Source organism: Pieris napi, chromosome 6 (genome assembly GCF_905475465.1).
Source record: "Pieris napi chromosome 6, ilPieNapi1.2, whole genome shotgun sequence".
In the NCBI taxonomy this organism is placed as follows: Eukaryota; Metazoa; Arthropoda; class Insecta; order Lepidoptera; family Pieridae; genus Pieris; species Pieris napi.
In genome coordinates this window covers 6,228,175-6,237,747 of record NC_062239.1, presented here as the reverse complement: position 1 = coordinate 6,237,747, position 9,573 = coordinate 6,228,175, and the positions used below count along the sequence as shown (strand labels likewise).

The 9,573-nt window shown below is 33.3% G+C and overlaps 1 non-coding gene across 1 annotated transcript; it reads right to left on the bottom strand.

The window, feature by feature from the left end:
* Window positions 1-1,079: 1,079 nt before the first annotated feature.
* Window positions 1,080-1,198, bottom strand: LOC125050750. The gene has a single exon (XR_007117203.1). It is a non-coding gene; the product is annotated as a 5S ribosomal RNA (ribosomal RNA).
* Window positions 1,199-9,573: the final 8,375 nt, after the last annotated feature.

Below are 9,573 nucleotides of genomic sequence, written 5' to 3'. Positions count from 1 at the left end.
TACAGGCTTATTAAAAAAACAATTTAAAAGTTGGTCTATTTTATACTCTTTTCATAGCTATTAGTGACACAAATTCTAACGACCCATTAGTAAATTAGTGACCATAGCGCCACGCAGCGGAGGTCTCTCTGAGTTAATAATTACTTACACAAACCATGGCTTCGACGCGTAAATCCTTTACAATGCTCACACAAAACGTCTTAAGTTATTTGAACACTTCAGGCCTTTACACCTTTTCGCTTCTGTATACAGAAACTAATGCATTATGCAGTGTTTAAAATAACTAGTGGTCACTGCTGTAAAAGCATAATGTCGTTTGTAACGTTATTTTGCTCCGTACATACGACGTTTTAATATTTGAGCGCGTGCGAAGGACCACCGTCAGATGTTTGCGTTAGCTGAGTTGCTTTTTACAATGAACTTAATGTGTGGACATAAACGAATAGGTAATAATCTGTGAACTTACCAATGTAAATGAAAGTACGTTTTAGGGACTATTTTAAAAATAGAATTCAGTTCGAATTCTGTATTTTTAAATAAAGAATTCGAACTGAATTCTATTCGAATTCTTTATTTAAAAATACAGATTGTTATAGTCTTAAGCATACCTGTCAATGTCAAATTAATATTTTTTTTAAACGTTTTACATTTCTAATAATTTACTGTCAATTGTCAATTTTACAAGATGCTTGCCTAACACTGCATGAGTGATAATTTTTCCTATATAAAACGCGTATTTAAGTTAAAAAAGGAACGGTTCGTTTCAAAAGCGCTTTGTAATTTGGATTTAGGTCCCGAGTGTAAGTCAACTGACAAACGTAATCAAAACGGATAGACGTATCAGAATACTGTGCGGTCCCCTTATTTGCCAATTATGTATTTTTTTGTTTGCAACCCCAAACCAGCGTTTTAATTCACCAGACCCACTAGGGAGTCAAAACGCGTCATATTTCTTTTCTCTATAAAAGCTCATTTTCACAATAAAATTGCTCGTTTAATTATATTTCCCACTTTTTATGTCATATGACACATACAATATAATAACAAAATATAAAACAATTGTGAAGTGGTAGGCAAAAAGCCAAAATCTCGCGGTGTACCCAGGCGGTCACCCATCCAAGTACTGACCGCGCCCGACGTTGCTTAACTTCGGTGATCGGACGAGAACCGGTGTATTCAACGTGGTATGGACGTTGGCGACAATTTAATTGAAATATATGTTTGTTATGTACAAATATATCAAATCACAGGATATCATAGATTATTAAATAATCAACTACTCTCCTGACCATCTATCCATCCATGTATAATGTTTGGCTATAAAATAACCTTCACTGAAATGTTTCCTCAATTTATTATAATTTTACCTACCATTTAACTACTACTACTACGACTATTTATAATCTAAACGTACCAACCTACTGAGACAAATATCTTTTCCAAATAATAAAAAAGCAAAAATCTAAAAAGGTCTAATGCAGTGAAAAAATTTCTTAAACTGAAATATATATGATAGTAATTCTGTAATCGCCTCAAAATAACTAATAATTATGTTGTATTACCCTTAATCTACTGATTTAAATTATTATATAATATTCATTTGATAAATTAATCCGTATAAACGTCTAAAATCCCATTCGAAATTTGAATCACGTACTTATAATTCAAATTTCGAATAGAAAAACATCACAGTCCAGTGGCTACGCAAATTGTCAATAATCGTAAGGGCCCACGTGACCAAAGCCCGCCCTATGAGGGTAGATATTATTTTTAATCCCTTAATGGTCCCAGATTTCATTAGGGGCGCTGATTAAAAGGGTGGGACGGATTTTTTGTCCCATTCGGACTTCGTACTATATAATGTATGGGGTCCTTTCGTAAATTATTAAATTGATTTTTCTGTTAATCGGTAAATAGAGTTTTTGATTGGACTATATTTTTATTTATATGTACGTTAAGATGATCTGCAACCTTTTAGGTCTGGGCCTCAGATTTCTGTATTTATTTCAAATTTCTTTTTCTTATAGGCAAGTAGATGAATAGTCTTCTGTGCCTCATACACTCTGTTGACTTGGGTCTAAGCATAGCCGGGGATCGAACGTTCAACCTCAGGAATAGATCAGCACTGCTCTGTCAAAAATTCCAAATAACGTTGAAATTAAATTCAGTTGGGTAATTGGGAATCATAGATAATGCTATTTATTATCTATGTTAGTACTAGAGTTAAAGAGATCGCGATTTAATCTATTTTTTCTTAAATCTTGTAGTACCTACACAATATTGTCCTATTATCATTATAATAGCTATCTTTAGAAGGTATATGTTTATAATAAGCTATCTTTTGTTAATGTAAGTTATGGATATATGACAATGGAGTATCAAAATCGTTAATTTATTTTAAGGCACTTTTACCCCTGAATAAGAATTGTGATTTTTGTTTAGATAAATATAGTTTTTATGTGAAAAGTTCTTTCGATCAATACTACCAATCAAAATCTCTTAATATTTCAAAATAAGTTTAGCGCTGACTAACCACTAATCAAGGCGTGTTCTAGAAAAAAATCTGCGTATATTTTCATATCCAAAATTCAATCACAAACTATTTTCTTTAAATATACATATTTTTAATATCAGGACTGCAGTTTAAATAAATGTCTTGACCAATGAACCAATTCACTCCTGTTACATATCATAACCGAATCTCTGATTGCGTGACAAGATGGCGCCGGTCTGGATATGGTGGGTTATATTTAACTGAGTTAAGTCACAGACAACGTCACGCCGTAATCCCGTTCACGTCAATTGATTGATGGATCTATATAGAGACCACTCGGTTACGAATTAATTTTTCTTTTTTTTTGTACTTTGAAATAGTCTGAACACAAGAAGGTCCTAGTGTCTGTATAAAAAGGAAAGAATGTAATGGTATTGGTTAATTTAAATAAAGTTTAATTGTTCATTTTAATTGCACGTAAGGTCGTATTAGAAGCTGTCGTATTTGACAACAAATGTTATCTTATAAACAGAACAAGTTTCTGGTGTTAAAAAAAAAATTACACAATACGTTACCATACATTATAATACATTTGAGTTAATATATTTGTAAGTTCTGTCCTAAGTAATTTGTCACTAGAATATGTCAATTTCTATAGTGAAGAAATCTCAAATGTGTACAATTATAATAATTGTACATTCAAAATTGAATTAAAGTAGCTATTTTTGATGGGCTACGTGATTAAAAATTAAATTAACTGCTCTATATATATCTTCTATGTTCTATCCAAAGTGGGATCAAAATCTCGAGAAAGCAATGCCCAATGTCTCAAGTGATCCCGGATTACACAACACACGTCTTGTAAGATAATTTAAACTCAATCACAAGTTTGTTCGACTAGTACCTACTTTGACTAGAGATCTTAGTAAAACGAATTCCTTTATATTAATACCTATTGCTAGATTTATGTCTCCCATACCTATTGGAGATATACAATGTATATACAATATACATAGGTCAGCCTATCATCAGCCTAAATCTTTAACCATCAGCTATGAGCTATGAGGTGCCAATTGACAGGTCTATAAACGCCGAATGTGGAAATGGGTCCCCATACGGGGCCATACAATCCCCAAAGCAAAAAGAAACGTGGCAGACGCTGGAGAGGCTGGAGTGAAATTAAGAGAGGCGCCCAGGACCGATAAGGCTGGTTTTCTACGCTGGTTGCCCTCTGCCCATAGGACTTTAAGTCAAGTAATTCAATCCAAAACATAATTTCGCCGAAAATCGAGCTTTTTATAAACCCGTAAACAACAGGCAATTTTGTTGATAGTGTTTCATTAAGACGGACTTGGAGTTATTTTTAACATTAATTTAATACATGAGTTTAAAAAAATCTGTTTATTCATTTTAAGTACATATGCATTACAATGTGTAAGATTTGGGAACCCTTTTAAGTAAGAAATACCTGTCAAAGTTCCCAGCTCTTCCAAAAAAAACTTAAGTATCAATTCCTTAAAATATTCCTTATAAAAATTTAATTACATCTTTTATTTTATTTTATTTACTTTTCAACTGTTATCAACACGCCTGAGTTCATGAGTGAGTGTGTGGGTGCAAATGTGTGAGTGAGTCAGTGAGTGAATGAAAAAAGTGTGTTACATACTAGGTCTTAAAAGCATCTCTAACACTGCGCAAGGTATGCTCCGAAGCCAGTCCTTTAGTCGTATTTTTATATTGTAGACGGTGAGCGGGTAGATATGAAGCAGCCTATTTAATTTATTATATACTAGCAGACCGGCCAAGCTTTGCCGTGGCTAAGGATTTTGTTATATTACATAGTAGCAAACTATTCAAGGGAAACGGTAGGAGAACATCAGCCATGGGGACCACCATGCTTTTTTGTGGTTGGTGGTGGTGATTATGCCATTAAATTGTAGCTTATGTGAAACGTTGGTACTTAAAACTTAAAACACAGCGCCATCTGTTTGAATTGTGCCTATCAAATAATAAACAAATATTTTGCATTAAAATAATATTGCGGGTATAGATTGAGATGTAAGCTAATCCTATCTTTTAAGTTTGATCAAACTACACACGGTGTGCAAATTTGATTGATATCGGTTCGGTAGTTTAGGAGTCCATCGCGGACAAACGTGACACGTAATTTATATATGTATATTAAGATTTAGTATGCTTGCTAGTTGGAAGAATAATTGGGATATTTAATAATTTGAATACATCACGTAGTAAAGAAAATAGGTATTTTATTGCTTTGTGTTTACATCGCAATAACAATGGCGATCACATAGGGCCGGTGTAATCCGCTCAATGCTTGTCAATACGCTGACAATGCAAAACAAACTAAAACATACACACAACCCTATTCCAAGGCGATAAGATTCAAAATCGTTTGTGATATTAACGTGTAGTTTGATACTGGTCTGGGACCAGCCATTTTGTAAGCACTAAAGTGCACTTTGTCAATAAGGGTGATTAGGGAGGGGTTGACGTTTCGATCAATATTGAATGGAATCTATGTGCCAAATATTATCCAGTTTTGTTTTTTTTGACGTGACAACGTCTTATAATTCGATGGAGCCGGCTGCACGCATGAAAAAACATGACTCATGCGGCGTTACCTCGCTCTGAGGCGTTCCATACAAAATTGACATAATTGTATTTATGCGTACAAATAAATGTAACTTGATCAATTCAATTGTGATTTCCATTTACCTCCATCTCTATATCCATACAAAATACCTATCAAACAAATAAAATTTAATTTTTTTTTTGAAAAATGCAACTTTTTTTTTATCCCATCAATATTTTCTTATGACGTTGTCACGTTCAACTATCGTCAGTAAACCGACTTTACAGACAACCGATTTTTTTTTTCATACGAATAGGGAACGCTGAGAACTGGTTTAAACACCTAAGTAAATTACCTATATTGTGTATTTTCGATGTAGGTAACGCGTTTAACAGTGACAAACAGTTACTAAAAGATGTATGAAAAAAGAACAATGTTTATTTTCTTTATTTATTTATTAACACTTCGTTCATTAACATAATAAAAATTGAACATAATTAAATGAAAAGGAGGGCAACTGGCGGCCTTATCGCTTTCGAGCGATGTCTTCCAGGCAACTAAATTAAATTAAAATTAGATAAGGTAAGGAAGTGCAAAAATACATAATACATACATACTATAGTTATTAAGACAAAACTAAAACAGAAACAAAAAATTAAACTAAAAAAGGATAGATGAATAATAAAAAAGTGCACATGAATCACAATACTAAGCCGACAAAAACAATTTCTTTACTATCACATTTTTTTTAATATAGCTATTAGGTACATGTCATTTTTTTTTACATTATTTAACGTTTGTAATGCTTTACATACGCGTTCCACGGTGCGGTGTTAAAATATTGTTTGCATAGAGCCAATAGTGGGTCAATTTGTTTTTGGACAGAATGTTGTCGTTACAAAAAAATACCTTTTCGTGTTACACATTCCTGGCAGATAAAGACATAACTTTGGCTCTCAAAAGCAATTCTCGAGATCTATTTCCATCGATCCTGATAGATCGATAGGTCGCTAATTTTACACAATTTCCGCGTTTGCGCACGACTCTATTTCGAGTCTTATCCTTTTGACTAAACACGTTTCCTGTAGATTATTTAATACAAATTGGTTTTACAAGATTTTTGGTATGAACACTTACACTTCACAACACATGAAACTTATTGTACCACCTAATTATCACTACAGTGTTGGCCTAGTGGCTTCAGCGTGCGACTCCCATACCTGAGGTCATAAGCTCGATCCCCGGCTGTGCACCAATGGACTTTCTTTCTATGGTCGCATTTAACATTTGCTCGAACGGTGAAGGAAAACATCGTGAGGAAACCGACATGTCTTAGACCCAAAAAATCTACGGTTTAAGATTAACTAATGATCATGATACATAAATCTGAGGCCCAGACCTAAAAAGGTTATACCGCCAGTGATTTTTTTTAATGTAACATAGATTCACATTGTTTTACAATCATAAAATAATATAGATTAAGAATTCTTAGTATTTTCAATAGATAACACCGGAAAAAGCCCCTTAATAATAAAACGACTTAAAGTTATAATTAAAGCCGTAAGAGGAAGTTTGTTCAGCCATTAGCCGTGTTTGAGAAGCAGCCAGAGACCAAATTAAATGCCAATCGATTTCAAGTGCCCGATTGGGGAAGGGAGAGTATTCGCGGTAATCACATACCAGTTGAGAAAGCCTAATTTATATTAATAGTTGTTTATCCTTTCAAAAATAAGTATATTGTGTAGGTTGTCATGTTTTTATCTTTAATCACCTTAATGTTTCTTATAATCTGTATAATTAAATTAAATTTTAAATAAGTTAAAGATGCAATATATTTGAAAGTCATTGTTTAAACATATCTAAGTTTACAATGCTTTATAACGTAAAACTGTTGTTTATTTATTAATTATTAGTAATATTACAGCTAACATATACATATTATAAAACAAAACACTTAGACAATATATAAAGCCAAAATAGATTACATAACAATATATTATATGAAACCGAAAACATAAGTACATTAATAGACAAAAATAAAAGAAAACTGAAATTAAAAGTAAACAAACGACAAGCAATACTTAATATTTCCAAGTCAGTCTTCCCGCCTCTTCAAATATTTCCACACATACTCTTTGGTGAGGTGGAAATTATCAATTTCCTCAAATTGAGTGTCATATTTAGATAAAATTAGCGAATTATGCTAGTAATTCGTGATCGTAAAAGTCACGTGGAACAATTGTGAGTGTCTTGTCGCATACGGTGGAGGGATTCTTAGAGAAATTAAGAATATCGTGCAAAAATAATAAGTAGTATCCAATCCGATATCATAAACACGAAACCCGATTTTCCTGAAGAAAATATCCTAATTAAATATGGATGCAGCATAATGAGTAATGCAAATATTGTAGACGGCTAACGATTTGGCCGGGAGGGGCCCAAGGGGATGCTCAGACACTTAAAATGTAAAGAGGAATTTTGAACGAATAACGAAATCTGGAAGGGTTCGTTGGGATTTTGTATTTCTTACTTAAGTATCACTTAGTTAAACTATTATATAAAGTTAGACCATTGCTTATTTTTTAAGCATTACCTCGTCCACCACTATGTGAAACCAGCTGCTCACGGAATTTCTGAAACAATTCGGCTTAGGGTCCTTCTAGAAAAGAGCGTATCAATTCTTAAGAAACTAGCAACGCATTTGCGTGCCCTATGGCAATGTAAATGCCTATGGGCGATGGTAACACGTCAGGTATACAAAAATCATATTACATTTATATCGAACTCGGTCTCTGAAATTAAAATAAAGTCTTAACTACTGAGCCTAAGAGAGAATTCTATTAAAGGTCGCCTTTTGTCATATACGGATATTTATGTACCTACATATACAACCTTTAAGGCCTAAGGTTTAAGGCCAGAAATGCAAAAAATTCCAAATTTGAATTTATCTATAACGCGATATATCAGCACCTTTTACATAATCTTACAATGGTCGTTACCTTAATGCGAGTTTAAGAAAAAAGGCTCGTCTGCAAAGTCATTATTATAATTTCTTACGCCAGATGGCCGCTTAGAAGTTTCTCCTTGTATCAAATTTAGGTATATTTTGGTTAAATTATACTTAAATAAACGGAAGTTATATGCTTTGTTGAGTCCTAAGCGTTCCGATTCTCATATAAGTCGCAGTGTTGCAAGTTAATTGTCAAATTATATTGTTTTGCAGGCTGATACAAATTATTCAGAGCACTTTAATTTTTAAAATTCGAACGAAATCGTAACTACCCAATAAAATCGTGTTTGATCAAACGTTCTAAATTCAAAAATTCACTCAAAATCTGTTAAAACGACATTAAAGGGACTACTCATATTTGGTCGTAAAAACCGATAGCCGTAAGTATTGAGTAAGACGTTATTAAGTAACTAATACAATAGAATTCAGCCGGGACCTTTGATTTTGGTCAATATAACCGATATGTTGTTCTAAACTATGTTGTCATAAACGGGTTTGACTGTATATTTATTCATAATATTACCTTGCTTTTTTGATAAGTTTATTCAACTTTGCGACATTTTTAATTTAAGTATGTATATTAATTTAGCGTAAATAAATCTTCATTTTAATAATCCCCTAACGTCAACCTCACATACATAACGTCAACCAACCAGATTACTCAGACATCTAAATAATTAACCCGTAACCCCACGCAACATTTTAATAAAATTCTTCAGTAAACATTAATGAACCGGGGGCCAAATATGCCCCCATTGTACCCCAGCATCCCACCATTATGATTTTAACCGAGATAATGCACGGGAAATGACGGCAAAAGAAATTTAATTCGCGTAACATAAAGGGTTATGGGTCGGCTTTATAAATAAAGCCTGGGGTCTTTTTTGCTCATATTGATATTAATGTTGAAATTTTGACAAAATTGCCCGTGGATGGGTTTATGCAATACGGTATATTTCATACGACGAAGGTATTATGTTTAGCCGGGATTTTGGATCAGACCCAGGATTTTTGGTTTGTGTAAAGATACAATTATTCCCTGTATACAAATTACCATATTACTTCCTAGTTTCAGGAAAAAAATTGTAAAACTTAGACTATGTATATGTTTATTCCTGGTTAAAAACTTCTTAGTTAAAAACAAAACTAGCAACATAAAAGTTACGCTAGGCAAATTGGATTTCGATTCTACGTATCTTGCCATGACTTTGAGGTTCTAAAAACTAACAAAGACACAGCGCACGATCATAATAACTCTCAGCTACACTCAAATACATGTGCATACACACCCAATCACACACTCACACATTCACGCATGCCTAATGTCTTATAAGACATAGTTATAGGTAACACTAAAATTACTAAAAAAAACTGTTTTAACATGTACCACGGAATACTTGTTATCTAGTTACCCAAAACACAGGGACTCCCCAGGGACTTGCGATATATGAATTTTGTCACAACCCTTTTGACATA